Source organism: Pangasianodon hypophthalmus, chromosome 28, assembly GCF_027358585.1.
Source record: "Pangasianodon hypophthalmus isolate fPanHyp1 chromosome 28, fPanHyp1.pri, whole genome shotgun sequence".
Taxonomy (NCBI): Eukaryota; Metazoa; Chordata; class Actinopteri; order Siluriformes; family Pangasiidae; genus Pangasianodon; species Pangasianodon hypophthalmus.
Genome location: NC_069737.1, coordinates 5081517 through 5099580, shown reverse-complemented (window position 1 = coordinate 5099580; position 18064 = coordinate 5081517). Strand labels below are relative to the sequence as shown.

Sequence of the window (18064 nt, the reverse complement as noted above, 5' to 3'; positions counted from 1 at the left end):
AAAGAGTGTATTAAACACAAGCAGGCACTGGCTGAGCAGACACACACGCACACACACACACACACAAAGAATGAATGAACTATTCCGTGTGTGTTTGTGTATGTAGTCTGCACAGCTTTTCCTTTTACTAAAGTCGATTTTAATAAATAGAAACATTAAGCCTAGCCTAATTGTTAGAAATAAAGAAGGAAAGGGAGTAAGAGAAAGAGAGAGAGAATGTTGTCTCAAGTGATCATGCTTATCCTCTCTCTCTCTCTCTCTCTCTCCCTCTCTCTCTTTCATAAATCATACAGATAATTTTCTCTGGGAGGAAGCACCAGAGGGCTACAGACTGCATCTTATTCACACCCTCTCTCTCTCTCTCTCTCTCACACACAGACACACACACATTTATACACACATGCACACCTTAGTTACATATAGAAAAGACCACAGCAGGCACTTTATGAGACTGGAACTAAACTAATAAAGGAGCACCAAACACTGCTCTTGTTCTGATTTTCCACAAAATCACTGAAAAAGCAGGGCAAGTAAATGAGGTTCCTAAAAGGGCAGAAGTGAATTCTGGGATATATGAAGCATCTTGGCTATAAAAAGCCACTAACTAAGGCTCAAGAGTTACTGACAGTAGCATTGAGGCCAATGCATACTCTCATTTCATGTTTTTGATTCATGAATATTTATGCAAACCGACAGTCAATTACTGCTGAACACCGAATCTAAAAAAAAAAAAAAGGGAACCAATGCACGACTGATCAGTGTCTGAGATAATAACCGGCTAAGTGACTTGTATTCAGACTGCGTGGGTGTCAGGAGTATACATTCAGCATCAAATAGCTAGGCTAACATTTATCAAACACACATGCCTAACGGGCCAGAATGAGCGTAATGAGTTAAACGGAATGCTAATTGGCTCACAGATGTTGTTTTGTTTGTGGGTTTTGGGGGGAAGGCCATCTGTAAATGCTGAGTGTCGGGGTTACATTTGTGCAACACAAGAACACGTCAGGAATTAAAATTACACACAACATACAAGAGTTCCCAATGGCTGGCAAAGAGTTCAGCTGGAATTCAAACATAAAGCATACTGGGTTTTGTGTGTCTGTTTACGTGTATGTCTGCGTTTTTATATTTTTTTAAGTGAAGAAATCAACACCTCTTCAGAAGTCTGCATTTCCTGACCTCACACCGTTGCATCTCTCTCTCTCTCTCTCTCTCTCTCCCACACACACATACACTTGGAGATGTGCTGAATTGAAGTTGTAAATGAATGTTCATCACACTTTAATTTTAACTGGCTGACACCTTCATGAGATTCTGACTGTGTTAAAAAGCCAAAACTTTGTTGGAGTTTGGAAAAAGTCATGTGTCTCGAAGTGAACACGTGTTTTTTTGTTTTGTTTTGTTTTTTTCTTCGGAATGTTAACCAGTGTAGAAACTCCTCGCTGATTAGCACGGAACTGGCAAAGCATGAAATCGTAATCGCAGCTTGTGTGGGAATTGACTTCATCTGATTGTGTACAGTTTTTCCGAAAGACTGCAATGTGGGATGAAAATAAATGAAACTCCTTTTGTTAGCTTTATTAATGGATGAAGCCTCAGAAATTGTAATATAAGTGTAAGGTTACATTAAACAGCAAAGTTCTTTATTTCTTCATTGTCATTCCCTGACCAGCAATCCTGGCCCACGCGTGCTGCTGCTACTGATGATGCAATTGTGATAATTATGATGATGATGATTATAATGGTGGTGGTTGTGTAGTATCCCATGAAGTGGAGCAGCAGTTAAGAAAGTAAAAAATCTTGATACGTTCAACGTGTGGCTGTGTGTGAGCATCCTACCAGCTGATGATCCAGTGCTTGTGTCAGTATCACCCTGAATCACACCTCTCACAGACCACCCACGCTTAAAGAGTCACACACACACTGGCCTCGAGAGAATATACGGCACAGTGAGGGTCAGTTAACACTGTCAAGTAAAACTAGTCCAATGATGGCACATCAACCATGCTAACTGTCATCCTGAGGTGAAAAAGTGAAAACTGGAATTAAAAGCACAACGTGGGAGACAGAGAAAGTATGCGTGTGTGAACGTGTATCCATCTGTCCATCACACATTGACAAGCACACACTGTATCTAAATGCCAGACATGGTCTTAAATAGTAGAAATGCGTGTAAGGAGAGGAGAGGAGAGGAGAGGAGAGGAGAGGAGAGGAGAGGAGAAGAAAGAGACAATGAGAGGAGAGGAAAGGAGTGGTAAAGAGAAGAGAGGAGAGACAAGGAGAAGAGAAGTGGAGAGGAGAGATGAGAAGAGGAGAGGAGAGACAAGGAGAGACAAGGAGTGGAAAGACAAGGAGAGAAGAGATGAGGAGAGGAGAAGAGAGGAGAAGAGAAGAGAAGAAGTCTCTTTAGGACACTTTGAATATTGAGATGAATGAGCCAATGAGAGAAGTGTCTGTGTGTGTGTGTGTGTGTGTGTGTGTTTAACGGTTCAGTTCAGGTCGCCTGTCTCTCTGTCTATTACCGTAATTACACTAGTCCATCATTTGTAAATCCAATCATCTACTAATATCTCGGGCTAGTAAAGCCTAAATGAAATGTTTACTCTAATCAATGGTGTATTGACAGCCATATTAAAAAATGGCTATGATTAATTAGCGCTGTATTTTGGTGCCATTGGCTTTATTGGCCTTTGGTCATTCTATAATAGTTACTCAAACTGACAGGGGGGCTTTAAATAAATAAAGAAAGAAAGGAAAAAGTAAGAAAGAAAAAATGTCCTCCATCTTGTGGTCTCCATCAAACAGACCTGGTTTGATAAGGCTCATATGTGTATGCATAGCATTAGCTCATAAACTCTCTAGCCTTATTGTTGGCTGTGATTGATCCAAATTCATAACCATCATCAATCGATTTGTCAACACGGCCGCAACCTTTTTTTTTCTCCTCAGAAATGCCAAGGCTGCAAATAGAGCTCATTAGCAAAGACGAATCCACAAACTGTCAGAAATCAATTTCCATTATGGAGACCTCGGTTTACGGCTTTTGCTACGGGGGAAAAAGACGCTGTAAAAACCATAGCATTGTAATAAAGTCAGAAGGATAGAGTGGTGGAAACAGAGCAAAAAAGAAAGACAGAGAGAAAGATGGAAATATGAAGGTTTGACAAAGCTGCACTGTCATCATTATCACAATTGACTTTATTTATACTTACAGGATGGGTTTATGACCTTGATTATAAATCGTAAAAGTCCATCTCAGCCAAAGGTCATGCTTAAGTGCAACCTTCATAAACAATTCATAGCGTTCATATGACACGATCATAAAGCATTCACAGGGCCTAAGCAATATGTCCAATAAGGATGCAACAATACAACAACACAATACATGGTATATGGTGCTCTTTATGGTGTTCATGAGCAAATGGTTAGATAGATGAACATATAGACAGACAGATCTAAGTTTCTGATTGGTCTGTAGAGAGTCATGACTGTATTTCGTAAGATTTCACATTTCAGCAGCTTTCAGATTAATTACACAAAGCTAGTCATTCTTTCCTCTAATCCCCCCCTCTGCCTTCTTTTTCCTGAGCGTGTGTGAGCCGGTGTGATGGATCTTTTGTACTTCTCATTAGGGCCTAAGCGCTCTAGTCATATGAGGAATTAACAAGTGTGATGTGAATGAAATGTAACCTTAATAACACAGCCGTTCTAATTTACACGAGTGGATTATGTTAATATGGTCATAATTCACAAACTCCGCCGACTCGCTAAAACGCTTATTCTCCACGCTGCAATTAAATCGCCTTACGTGGTGACAAGCACACCGTAATGATTCGCAGTCCCAGTGTGCCTTCAATTAAGTTGAAGCTTTTAATGTAACGGCTACAGGACAAAACGGGGATATGGGACGGAGATCAGCGCTCGTTCAGACAGGAGATGGGAAGCAAAAGTGTGCTGTGGTTTAGAACAGACTGCCAGTTTTCCACAGGGTCCTTGAGCCACTTGAATTTTTTAGTTCTACTCGAGTTGCCAAAACATCATGGCCAACTAATTAAAAGCTATAAAATGCTGATCACTGGCAAGAAACCACTCTAGAGAGTGAAAAATCAATATGTAAGCTACTTTTCTTTAAATTACAACCTATAATGCTGTTTACTCTCATTTAGTTTTGTCCAGATGTAAATCATTGTATTGTTTCCTGATTTGAAGCCTTTGCTATAGTCCTGATCTGGATTATTCTGCTGAGTCTGTAAGTATGCCTTGATGAAACCATCGTTACACAGCTGAAACCCTGTAACAACTTTATAATTAGCTTTTATTTGTCTGATCACGGCCAGTGTGATTTGTTAGTGTACCGTCCCTTAGCATTTCCAGAACTGCCAAAATAACACTAAGAAAGGTCATATTAAAATTAGACTAAAACAATTACTACAGTGGATATAAAAAGTCTACACGCTCCTGTTAAAATTGTGATTCTGATTAACCCCAAATAAAGATCAGCTGTTCATCTGAATGCTAAGGTCTGCAAAGAGCTTACAAAGCATGAACGGGATCTCACTGTCGAAAGGTACTGATCTGCAGAGGGCTATAAAAGAGTTTCCAAAACATTAGATGCACCATGGAACACCTTTAAAGCCACCATCAACAAGTGGAGAAATGAGGCATCACAGTGACATCACCAGGAACCCCTCCAAAATTGAGATTGCCAAGAGACCTACGGCAACATTAAAGGAGCTGCAGGAATATCTGGTAAGTGCTGGTCACTCCCTGCATGTGACAACAATCTCTTATAATTTTCACGTCTGGGCTATGGGGTAGGGCAGCTAGACGAAAGCCCACTCACCTAATTTTTGCCAAAACATACATACGATCACCTTCAACCACGTGGCAGAATGTGTTATGGTCTGATGGGACCAAGGTAGTACATTTTTAGGCATAATCTAAAATCTAAAAGATACAGAATGTTTAGTGCAAAAACAACACATGCATTCCCAGCACCATTCCCAGCACCAAAGCACGGTGGTGGCAGCATCATGCTACGGGTGCTAAAGGTGGAATGGCCGACTGGCTTAAAAGCTCTGTATTCATGTTACAGTTCTCAAGGTGACTAGTGCCATCAACTTCAGCTTAGTTTAGAGAGTTTGTTTCTATTTTCTGGACTCTACTAGTTTTTGTATATTATTCTGGGTTACAATAATAGCTTCACTGTGTTGACCAATTTGCTGACTATTGATTCATTCATCCTCAGTGAGTGCTTTATCCTGGTCAGGGTCGGGAAACCTATCCCGGGAACACTGGGAGTGAGGCAGGAATACACCCTGGATGGGTCACCAGTCCTTTGTAGAACACACATGTTCAGATCAGATTAAATTCCAGATACTAGCAGATTCTACAGCTGCTACAGGTTTCGTATCTCTTTTAATTAGATTGCAAAGAGTAATATCCATTAAAAGGCCACTCCACTACTGACAAAGAGTGTGTGTTAGCATTTCCCTGGTCTTCTTAAATAGTCTACAGTACTCCCTCTGTCGCTCTTTGTCTGTCTTGCACTGAGATTTCAATAATCAGTGGCTGTCCCAAAGTCCATACAGACTGGGATCCACAGGGTTAGGCTTGTCGATAGACATTTCTGCCACTCTGGACCAATTACACCCACTGCTGCTATTCTGGACTAGAGCACTTCAGGTTTCAAAGTTGGACTAGAGCTCCTTTTTCACCTTTCTCGATCTCTGTATCTTGTAATTCTCTTTTTCACAGCTTCTCCCATCTCTCTCTCTGTCCACAGTACACCAGTTAATCTTATGTTAAAAAATAAAAAAATAAAAAATACAACATTCGGTGCTGAGTCAAGCTGATTTAAAAAAAAAAAAAGTTGCATAATGGCACTAGGGACTTGAAAGACAAATTTACTGCGCTGCTCATTTTAATTGCACTAAAAACATCACTATGAATGATGACACTCTCCTCTGAGAGTTCATTACACTGTAACTTGTTTTTATTTTTTCTCTGTTTCTCTTAGCAATGCATCCCATATGGCTCTGAACACACAAGCACAAGTGAATAACATTCATAGTCACTCAAATATCACTTCAGCCTTGTGGCCTCGAAATTAAACATTTATTTTTGCAGAGTCTTTACATCCTTGTTAAATGTTAATCGTCTCCCAAAGAACCAAAACAACTTATTACGGCTAAAGCTGAATTACACCTCTAATCTAGCTCTATCTCATTTACACCAACAGATGTGCTGAAGAAACGTGTTCATTTCATTTGCTGTAAGAGACATAAGGGTAAAAGAGAGAATCCAAATTGTAGTGGGGTAAATGCTTCCTGGTCACATAGTTAAATTGCAACTTCAGAGGCAGTATGACACAGAAGTAAGAGACGCAGCAGATGCTCCAAGTCCTTGGGAGCCAATTTATTCACATCTACTTTTAGCTAGCAATGCTAAATGCTCTGGACTGCCAAAAGCAGTACCACTACCATTACTGAATACCGTTGCCATGAAGGGGTGTACTTGGTCTACAACAACGTTTAGGTACGTGGTATGTGTAAAAGTAACATCCACATGAATGCCAGGACCCACAGTTTCCAGAGCATCACACTGCCTCTGCTGGCTTGCTTTCTTCCCATAGTGCATCCTGGTGCCATCTCTTCCCCAAGTAAGCGACGCACATGCACCCAGCTGTCTATATGATGTAAAAGAAAACATGATTCATCAGACCAGGCCACCTTCTTCCATTGTTCCATGGTGCAGTTCTGATGCTCATGTGCCCATTGTAGGCTCTTTTGGCAGTGGACAGGGTCAGCATGGGCACTCGGACCAGTTTGTGGCTACACAGCCCCATACGCAGCAAGCTGCGATGCACTGTGTGTTCTGACACCTTTCTATCATATCCAGCATTAATTTTTTCAGCAATTTGTGCTACAGTAGCTCTTCTGTGGGATTGCACCAGACGGGCTATCCTTTGCTCCCTACGTGCATCAATGGGCCTTGGGCACCCATAACCTTGTCACCTGTTCACCAGTTGTCCTTCCTTAGACCACTGTTGGTAGGTACAAACCACTGCATACTGGGAACATCCCACAAAACCTGCCGTTTTGGAGATGTCCCGACCCAGTCATCTAGCCATCACAATTTTGCCCTTCCATTGTAAAGAGATAACCAATGCAATTCACATCACCTGTCAGTGGTTTTAATGTTATGGCTGATCGGTGCATATACATACTGTATTCTTTCCTCTGTATGTATATATGTATATATATTTCCTCCAAAACATATTTTCTGCTAATTAAATATATTCAAGTCTCATTAAGTCAACCCAAATCTTCTTTCTAACTCAGTTTTGCCCTCCTAAATTCTGGCACCCATCATAAAAATGAGCAAAACTGGTTGCATGAAATTTACCCCCAAAATTCAAAATTCCCAGCTTTTTTGCTGCCAAAAATATCAACCCTACTACCCTACTACTATTATTTAAAATAAATGCCAAAAAAACGGGTCATTCTTGATACCTACTTACATACTTACTTACTTATTTATTTGCTCTCAGTTCCCAGGAACTTTGCTGTTGGTTTTGATACTACAAAACCACTGTTACCTGGGCAAAAATAATAGAATTGAGGCAAATTTATGAGCGGAATTTAAAAAAAGGCTAAATGTCTACTCTCAAAATGTTTCAATGCTTATTGTCACCTTTCATATTCTTAATAATACTAAAAAAAAAACCTCCCAAATGTTCTGTAAGTTCTATAATATTGCAGGAGTAAGATTCTCTGGTGTACTGCCCTTTAGAAGATGGCGGTATGGTCACTGAGACATATTTATGAACAATGTAACTGTCATGTCACACCCTCATTCACACCTGGGAACAACTACCATTACTCACTGTATGTTAATACATTGCATGTATATTATTTTCACCATTCTATTAGAAATGACGCAGTGAAGATGAGGTTGCAGTGCAGAATGTCATATTTCATTTATTTTAAACAGGATTTACATCTATACTGGGCAAATAATATAGCCCTTCTTTATTCAGTCCACCTACTCCATGGGCTAAAAGTAATATGAGGAATAAACATAACCCAAAATAAAATGCCCATGTTTAGCACTGGGTTAGAAATCTATTAATAACTGCCTGAAAGCGTCAGTGGAGGAACATCACCAGTCACTGGGTATCTCCTATGGTGATGCTCTACCAGAGTTTTTTTTTCTCATGCTTGTTCTGTAGTTATTTTAAGTCGGAAAGTGAAATGCAGCTAACTGGAGTTCAGGTCGGGTGATTTATTTTGTCTGTCAAGAACATTCCACTTTTTTGACTCTTAGCTGCTTCCTGCTGTATGTTTTGGGTCATCATCCTACTGTAAGGGGAAGTGTCATCAAGCAAGCTTGGAGGAATTCTGGGATGGTTTGAACTTTTGTACTGTTTCTTTCTGGTGTTGCTGTTGACATCCCATCATCAATAAAGACAAGAGAGCTACATCCAGACAGACTTTCCCATGCCTCCAGGTTTCAGGTTTACATCCAGAGCACTTCACACTAAGAATTAGCAAGTTATACCCATTCTGTTCTTGCAACTTTCCACCTGTCAAGCTGCCTTTCATCCCGGCAAGCCAAACTTCAAGCTTACCCCAGAGAGTCACTAACTGCTTCAAACAAAGACACTCTCTAAACACTTTTTAAAATGATGGTGCAAACTTTTCCCAATCTAGTCACTACATCTTTGTCTAAAAAAAACTCATCGTGTCACACTGATCAAAAGTTAGGTTGGAAACTGGTGCAAAAAAGTATATACATGAAAGTGCAGGCAGCCAATCAGATTGCAACCTTCAAGATCATAAAGCTTAGAGCCAAAAAAGTGTCTAAAGGATATCAGATGCTCTCTGAGAGCTCTCAGCTTTCTAGTCTTGTCTTGATGACTGTATGTAACAAATCTATGCTACATCATGAACAGTGATCTTCTTTACCAGACAACAAATGTACACGGCACTAGATTGAGGCCAAAATTAGGATTGAGAATGTGATGTGATACCAGAACTAATGCTGTTCACAAATCCGAACCAAAATAGTTTTAGAACCTTGACTCTATATAATCTACCAGACCGATGGCATTGACACAGCTAATATTTTGACCCTGTGTCTAATTATTATTTGTTTTAGCTAATGATGAGGATATTTTTTTCTAGGAGCACAGTATGCACTCTTTTGAAGTCCCACTAGTTCTTTGTGCTAAAAACAGAAACAGACCTAGGAGGACAGACCTAAAGAGTGAAAGCCTTTCCTCATGTTTGATCCCTTGCTTTATCTCTGTCTTTCTCCGAAATAGAGATATAAAAGCTGTGGACAATGCAAATACAAAGCCTTCACCATAAATTACTGGTATTCCCTCTCATAAACTAATGATGATACGGTATTCAGTCTCTCTCTGCAGGCAGCCAATAAACTAATGATGATGTGGATGTCATTATCAACCTTTAACTAAAAGGCAAACCATCTGTCAGATGAACAGCATAGCTCTGTGAATTATCTGCCACTCCAAACGTAATAGTTTTTTATACTATATGAGCTTTATGATATATGATAGCAATGTGTTTAGCAATGTGTTTTGGGTCATCGCACCCCATTATATCATAACACTCCCTAAGTCTAAGCAGGAGGACAATGTGTGCTCCCCTGAAATCACTCTATGGCTTTCTGTGACCCAGTAGAAATTTAGATCCATTTCCAAACTTTTACCTTCCTCACCAGAATTGCGCAAGCTTCTGTCTGCATTTTTTAGCATATTGTAATGTGACCTTTCTATTGCTGGTACTGATGAGAGGTTTGCGTCTGTGTTTGTGTCAGTGCAGCTTATATTAATTCTGATTGTGAAGGTTCTTGCAAACATGAATCTGCCATTGTGATTTCACTGACAGCTGGGTTAGGATTTACCATCTCATGAATGACTGTTTTTTTTTTTTTTTTCCCTGCTACAAATGGATTAAGCACACGCTTAGCTTTCCACCCTACTCATGATGTTTGTTATTCCTGGTAGTTCGTTATTCCTGGTAGAGGTTTGTTATTCCCAGTAAAAATTTCTGCCTTTTGTTTTCATTCTTTATTTAAATGCTTTTCTTGTTACAGTGAATTAGAGCTGCAGGGTACAGACAAAAAATTTCAATTCTTTTACTACGCATTGCAATGGTGACCCATGAGGTATCATGGTTAAAGATCAGTCTGCATTTATTCAGTGTTACCAATAATCTTACTTTGTGCTTTCATTCAGCTTTAAATTTCTTCCATTGTGTAGTGAATAGTGTGAGTATGAATGTGATTGTGTTGCACAGCCACTCTAGCCTTATCTGTGAGTCTGTGGGCAGTAGGCGATGTGATAGAGATATTTCAGCATGATATAATAAGCGTCTTTTACGTTGCTTTACAATGTAGCCTGTGATACACACAGATCAAATCTGCTTAAGTTGAAGTGTTCAGATTCAGTCGGCATTACAGTACACATGACAATGATCTTTTCTTGGGATTATTAACAGTTTAAACATACTGGTGAAAGATTTTGAGCGAGAGAAAGAGAGAGAGAGACAGAAAGATGTGTAGAGTTCACACAGTCCCTCGCTTTGGATGCAGGGAAAACTCTGTTGTTCTTTCTTTCCCTGTCTCTTTCTCCATTTCAAGTTCTCTTTTTTTAAAGCTGTCTGTCTCTCTGTCTCTCTCTCTACTCAGCCAGCAGCACATCTGACTGACTGCGTGTATAATGAACCAATTGACATTTGTGCTGCAGCCCTTTCCTCTGTAACACTGTGAAAATAAGGCCTTTCGAATATTCATCATTGGATCTGGAATTCATGCAGGTTTTGCTCATGTATGTAGATTACAGTAAGTCACACTGTGTCCTAAACTACGTCATCAAACCTGTAGCACATCACTGAATAACTGGATGTGGTTCCAGGCAAATATTTATCATGCACACTGTCTACCAAACATGTCTTATTTGTGAGAAGAAGAATATTTAGCTGATCACTTTCCCCTAAAGAGTCACACTCTCCTTCTCTGGGTTTCCTTCGGATCAATGTGACCTCATCGAAGCCACCAAAATGGTGTCAGTTTGTCTTCACTCTGTGTTCTTAACATTGACTCACACGCCGTGTCAAGCCCATATTCTGCTGTGTGAAAGAAAACAAAACGAATGGCAGCGTTCAGTCCCTGCTCGCTCATCCGGAGCCTGAGTGGCAGTTATGAGCCGAATGTGAGTGTAACCTTGGATCATAGCGGGAGCATCATTAATAAATAAAGAGTGTGTGAATGACTGTGTGTGTGTAAGTTTGCACGTCTGAGAGAAGAGAATGAACTTCAGACTGAACCAAAAAGAGCTCCCCTACAGAGTCCTGGCATTCAACCTAACCCAACCACCCACACACATACTCACACACACTTTCTCTCGCTCTCTCTCTTCCTAAATGTCCATCTGTTATCTTCCCTTGGGGTCGTATTATTCCCTCCATCCAGGGGGTTCTCTCTTGCTCTCTCTCTCTCTCTCCCTCTCTCCCTCTCATCCCTTTCTCTGACTCCTGAGCCAAACCAGCATCCTCTCACAGATGCTTGGCGGCATCCTTCTTGGCCTCAGCCCGTCATTTCCAGCTCCAACTCAATACTGTGCTCCCTTCTCTGCCTGCTGCCTGAAACCGGCCTCCATTTTGTGTCGAAAACTGGATGTGTGCTCCACTGCTTTCCAGCAGTAATGGTGGCAGATGCAGAGATTCAGATATCACAAAGTTATAGGAATAATCTACTTTACTGAATTTCATGAATCAAGTCATAAGGAAAAAAAGTTAACCATTTAATAACGAATGATTTCCTCACCAGTTCCACATGACCGGATATGCGCATTCCAAGCACACTTCACTTCAACTTCAGCTTTGATTTCAACAGTAACAGGCTACTGCATCCCAGATGGCTAGTTCAAACAGAACACACTGGTTTGGATGCTGTGTTTGATGGTGATAGTGATATTAAATGATGCATAATAGGTCTGTAAGAATTAGTGAACAAAATGACTACGCTGATCATTAAAATGTGCGAAATATTAGAAAAGGAAATATAATGATCCTGTCTCGGTTCGTTAAGGTTAATGGTAATTGCAATGTCTAAGTGTATGCTACGTATTTCGAGAATAAAAAAAGATAAACACAATTAATCTATCACACCAAATTGTCCTGTCATAATATCTTAACTATTAATTTGTCAGATTCCTTATCTATAATTTAGTATTTTTTTTGTATTTCACTGATTATTTAAAGAACGAATAAACAGATTTCTTTATTTATTTTACTACATTAGCACATAATGACAATGGCATACTAACTTCTAATTGCAAATCCCCCCCTGCCAAAATCTCTCTCTCTCTCTCTCTCTCTCTCTCTGTCTGAGACAGAAAAATCCTCTTTCAGGAAACTGGGCCACTTGACTCTTATTTGAATAAAATTCAAATTTGCAGTGCACAGAACCACAGGATCCAGAAATAGAGAGGTGTTGAGTGTTGCAGCCCCTGTATGGGGATTTGTGCAGAAAGGTGTAAGCAAACACACAGACACAAGTTCCACATATTCTTACCCACCCTGACTGATAATGAGTTACTGACCAGCAGGTAAAACGTGCGTGTATGAGAGTGTTGTCAGTATTTTTTCCTCAACAGCATGTGTATTTGTCTTTATTTATCTTACATATACGTACAGCACACAGTGTATTCTATTCTATTCCAGTCACAGTCTATTGAGTACCACTCAATATTGCATTCATATCAAATAAACTATTAAAACACAACAAACTCAGCAAAGTCAGGTAAGTTGCAGTTGCAAACATTTTTAGCTAGAGCACTAAACTAACTAAAGCAACATGCATATCACATCTGGTTTAATAATATGGATTAAAATTAGCTTTAATATCTTCTTGTTTTCCATTTATAACATGAGATTTATTATAAAAGCATGAAACACACTGTCTTGCTTTTTATTGTGTCCATGTGTAATGAGTAACCTTAAAACGTGTTAATTAGATAAAAAGACACTTTGCCTGCCTACAGTTTACAGTATTAGAGATTAATTAGTCATGATTATCTCAATGGTAGTGCAGTTATTCTTCTAATAAACACATAAACCATTACATTAAAATGGTGTATATAAAATAGTAAAAGTACTAGTTGCAGTTTCACTCATGCTCAGTCTGAGTAAGCAGGAAAGAAGTCACGTTAGGTTATGCGTTTGGGGTAAATCTGACTAAACAGATGGCTAATTCTGAAATTCAAATAAATAAATAAATAAATATTACTACTACTACTAATAATAATAAAAATAAAATATTCATTCTGTTGTGTATATACAGTGTGTGTGTGTGTGTGTGTACATGACTACACATTACCCTACCTTTCCTGTTGCTCTTGGTCACATCTGTAAGCAGTAAAGAAAAAGATTGAGGAGAGATAGAGAGAGGGAGGAAAGAGAGAAAAGAGAGAGGGGGGGAGAGAAAAAAAAGAAACATCAGCACTTTGCTACTGAGTGTACAGTAGCTTGGTGAAGAATGGCAGTAGTGTTGGGGTTAAGAATAGTCTCTGTTTCAGGCACACACTCATTTATTACACACTTGACATGAAGGAGCATGTGACTATTCCTTTAGGACCCAAAGTGTGCACACGTTACATTTATAATTGTCAGCATTCCCTATGATGTGAGAGAGAGAGAGGGAGAGGGAGAGAGAGAGAGAGATTCTCAGAAGCTACTTCAGCCCACATGCACCTCACTGAGGTAATTTTGCTCAAAGATCTTCAAACACACACACACACACACACACACACACACACACACACACACACACACACAGTGAAATATGAGTATTTCCAAGTGCATTTTTTCTCCTCAAAACCAGTAATGGTTACAGAGAGACAGAGAGTAAGAGAATCAGACCGTCCTATTTGCCATATCCTCCAATTCTCTACTCCACACTGACACTCATTTCAGAGTAAATTTATGAAGCTCCCATTTTCATGCGAGCTCTTCTCTCAGCTCACTCTCTCTCCCTCTCGCTCTCCTGAAACTCCCACAGTCCTGTTCCCACACTCCTCCAGTGCATCCAGGAACATCCTGTATCTCAAACACCGGTCTGTCTGTCTGAAAAGTGTGTACTAACATCATGCCAAGAGAGAAGAGCGTGAGAAAAGAGGTCGCAATTAACCAATCAGGAGATTCGGTGAAAAACAAAAGTTCTCTGATTACACAAACTGATACGAAACACTCCGGCATGAAAATGAAAAAATGCTATTATGCGCAATTGGGCCGTAAATGGACATATATTGTGTAAAAATACTGTACAGGGCATATAAAAAGATCTCTTGTCATTGTAATGCAGAGCTGAGCAAACTAAAAAGCCATCAGAAGAAGAGTGAAGGTGGAGAGCTTTGTCTCACACATTATAAAACAAGACCTAAGGGGCACAGCTGTAGCAAAGCAAATATCAGTGATCTGTGACACTACAGCTCACGCAAAGTCGTATTGGCTATAATAATGATAGAAAAGAGAGAGTGAGAGAAAGGGAAAAAAGAGAGAGAGCATGTATCAATTAATTGGGTTTGGGTAGTGTAACATTGGACTATGTGTATGTGCGTTTGTGTACAGAGCCAGGCAAGTTACTGGCTGATCCTAGAGAAAATATTAATCCCTCATGGGGAGTCAAAGTGGCATGATAGTAAGAATAACACTATTGAGGAGAAACTAAATAAATATAAATACGACAATATCAACATGACAAGCATACAGAATGAAGAGTAGCATTCATAGATATGAATATGTTATATGAAATTCTAAAAAAGTAGCAGTGTGATCAGAGAATAATATTAGTGCAATTCGAATAGAATAGAATTAATTTTGAGGCATGAACTTTATGTAGAAAGTGACTGTCAATTAATCAGGAAGGTGTTAAGTGTGAACGCAAGCCAGAATTAAAATCCCAGGAAGAAAAAAGTCTAAAAAACTGAAGCGATACTGTCACAGATTCCCCTTTTGCATTGTTGTTCCCATGGCAACAAGCGCCATGTGCTCAAGCTTGTTGTCATTTGCTTATTATTACCTGAGTGTGTGCACCTGTTCCGTGTTAGCTCTTGATTCTTAGGTCTTTATTCTTATGCGAAGTCTTATCATACATTTGGTAATGCCATATTGCTGTGTTCCTGCATTTCTGTGCTTTCTGTTTTTGATTCTGCTCATGTTTTTGTTTAAGGTTTTGTTTGATGTTGCTTCCTGTACGTTGCTGGGTTTTGGTTTGACGTTGTTGGTTTTTTCTGCTTGTTGGTACATTACCCATGTTTGTTTTATCTGCACTTTGGATATTTCATTTCATTTTGTTTTCACATTTCTATCATGGATGGTCTTTGTCTCACCTGTCCCACCTGTACCCAGTCTAGCGCATTTTGAATAAACCTGGCTCGCACCAGAGAAGGTGAAATATAAATTCTATCAAGCCTACTGTTTTTTAGTGTCACATCCTCTATTACTAGATATTCATGGAAAATGTGAATACTTGCATTCTTTGTGAAATATGAATGAATGACAAAGGAAATGGTGGGGTGTTTTCTACATTTCCAACCCTGCATCCGCCCTTGTACGGCTCATCTCAGAAGGACAGATATGTGCCTCAACGTGCCTTGTCTTTTTAGTTCACGTATAAGAGTTACACGGGGACCTGTGCTACCATAGCCAAGATCCCTACAGCTTCTGGGCTTAAAGAAAACACAGGAGAGAAAAAAACTTGTTTATATACATCTCTGCTTAAAGGAAACCATTTGCTGCTGCTGCAAAAAAGAAAGAAAGAAAGAAAAAGAAAAATGGCATGTTAGTGCTGTAGACCATGACGGATTAATACAATACAGATTATGATTTTTAGCAGTGGATGGACACGAGTGCTCAAATACTCCAGAAGGCTACTTAGTGACAGCAACCATCGATCATGACAACACAGTAAGTGTGTGAATAACCTTTTACATCAATTAAAGTTGAATACCTGGTAATACAATGTAAATTTGTAGCCATAATCTCCATTTAAAATATTATGACTGGCATTCGGGAAAAACTGCATTTTGATCAACTACCCTGGCCAGCGGGTGAGAACTTTGATTTTCACCAAAGAATTTTGTGGACGTCACAAACGATGCACGTTTTACTTCCATTCTTGATGTTCCTATCATCTAATAAAGTTTCTAAAAATACATCTACCATCGTCGCATTATTTTCTAGAATTATATTTTAAAGGTTCTCCTGCTCGTTCTGTTGCTGTCCTGCTTTTCCTGTAGGTGTGTTTAGTTAGTTTGTTGTAGGAGAGACGTGAAATTCATCGAGAAGTATTTATCCACTAAAGTCAACAAATTAATGGTAAAATTCTACTGATAGATTTCTAGGCTACGGAAAAGCTTCACATCTCAAATCTAACAAACCGCTGAGAAAGTTCTGCATAAAATCAAAGTGGAAGCTGCTCGGGGGGCTTTGGAAACGCACAGCGAAGTATGCAAACACTGACAAAACTAAAAGTTCTCATATAATCCCACTGCACAACCTTACATTTAAACAGCATGAAAAAGAATCTGACATGAATAACAATATGCTATATGAATATGCTAAGTCAATATTTTAAGTCAGAATTACACAATAGACTCGTCGATATAGTCACTACGATTAAAGAATACCCTATTATACAGATTAAGCCCAGTCCTGTTTATATGCCTAATTCCTAGTTTAAATATTATCAAATCCAGATAATCCTGCAGAACAACGATGCAAACAAGCAATGTTCTTAAGCAAATAACTTTCTTTCCACTTTACAAGAATCACATGCAAACTCGGGAGGTGCAAAAATGGCTTCCGCATCAGCAGGAGTTTAAATCCCAACAACGCCAGTCCTGGCTCAGAGTCCAAGTCAGCATAAGTGCCCTGATCTCTAGATGGGATGGATGTCAATCAGGGTCACACTGGCCAACTGAGTGCATCTGTTAACTCATGTATACAAAAGAGGGCATTTAGCAGTCTTGCCCAAAAATGTCTGAATGCCCTGTGATGTTTGTAAAGATACGATAGCTGAATTGTACTGTGTCTTCAAATACAAACAAACACAGCTGATCTGCATGATTCTAAAGAAACTCTAGGCTGAGACGAGACATCAGTTTAAGAACAGGGTTGCATCTCAAAAAAATCTGTATATATAATGCACTTATTAGTCAGCTTCACACAACAGATCCCCAATTACGAAGTATTTATGAATAAAGTCTAATTCATAGGGAATAAACCTTTTAACAGTGTCTAATTTGGGCTTTATTGAATGAAGAACAAGACCCCTAATAATTAACCTGTAATACGTGTTCCTTAAAATAAAGCTTTTAAGTTAAAATGTAGTCACATGAAAATCTTTTCTAATTAATTACTTTACACAACATCATTTTTGTTCAGTTTATATAAGTTTGTTCAATGAGAACACCTGAATTTTTTAATATATACTATACATAATCTCAGTTCTATAATTTAAGATGATGAAATAGATTGTGGAGCTCATGTCAAGCTTACAGCCCGGCTTGAAGACACCCCTTCAGTGATAAGCATTAGGTTAGCTTGTTTTCTGAGAATGATACCATATGCAACAACCACGAAGATGGACTTCTCTCTATATAAGCCTAATTCCTCAGCAAAATCATATCCATATGATCCCACAAGAGTTCAAGCTGGATTATCACTGTGAGTGTCTGGTCCATCTGACTCATCCCTAAACAGGACGAATGGGCGGACGAGTGAGCGCAGAGAAGAGCGGGGCGGAAAAGAAAATGGGTTCTGTCTTATTATTGTTCAATTAGCATGGTGACAGTGAGCATTCCCACCGCTAGTGTCACACTTTAACCTGCTCAGTCAGCCGGAAATACAGGCAGCTGCTCTTTACTACCTTCCATTAGAGCCAAGATGGCAGCCTGGAGCCCGTCCAACGAAAGGTGAAAAAACAATAAGCAAGGAGAGCGAGAAACAAAGAGAGATCAAAATGGGAG

General features: G+C 39.4%; 1 protein-coding gene across 1 annotated transcript in view; it reads right to left on the bottom strand.

Moving 5' to 3' along the window:
- The window catches only part of LOC113545745 (receptor-type tyrosine-protein phosphatase delta), a 370010-nt gene that overhangs the window by 266401 nt on the left and 85545 nt on the right, over nucleotides 1-18064 (bottom strand). The window contains exon 4 of the mRNA XM_026945226.3: nucleotides 13419-13442. The gene's annotated coding sequence lies outside the window, so the exon portion shown is untranslated. The remainder of the gene's footprint in view (nucleotides 1-13418; nucleotides 13443-18064) is intronic.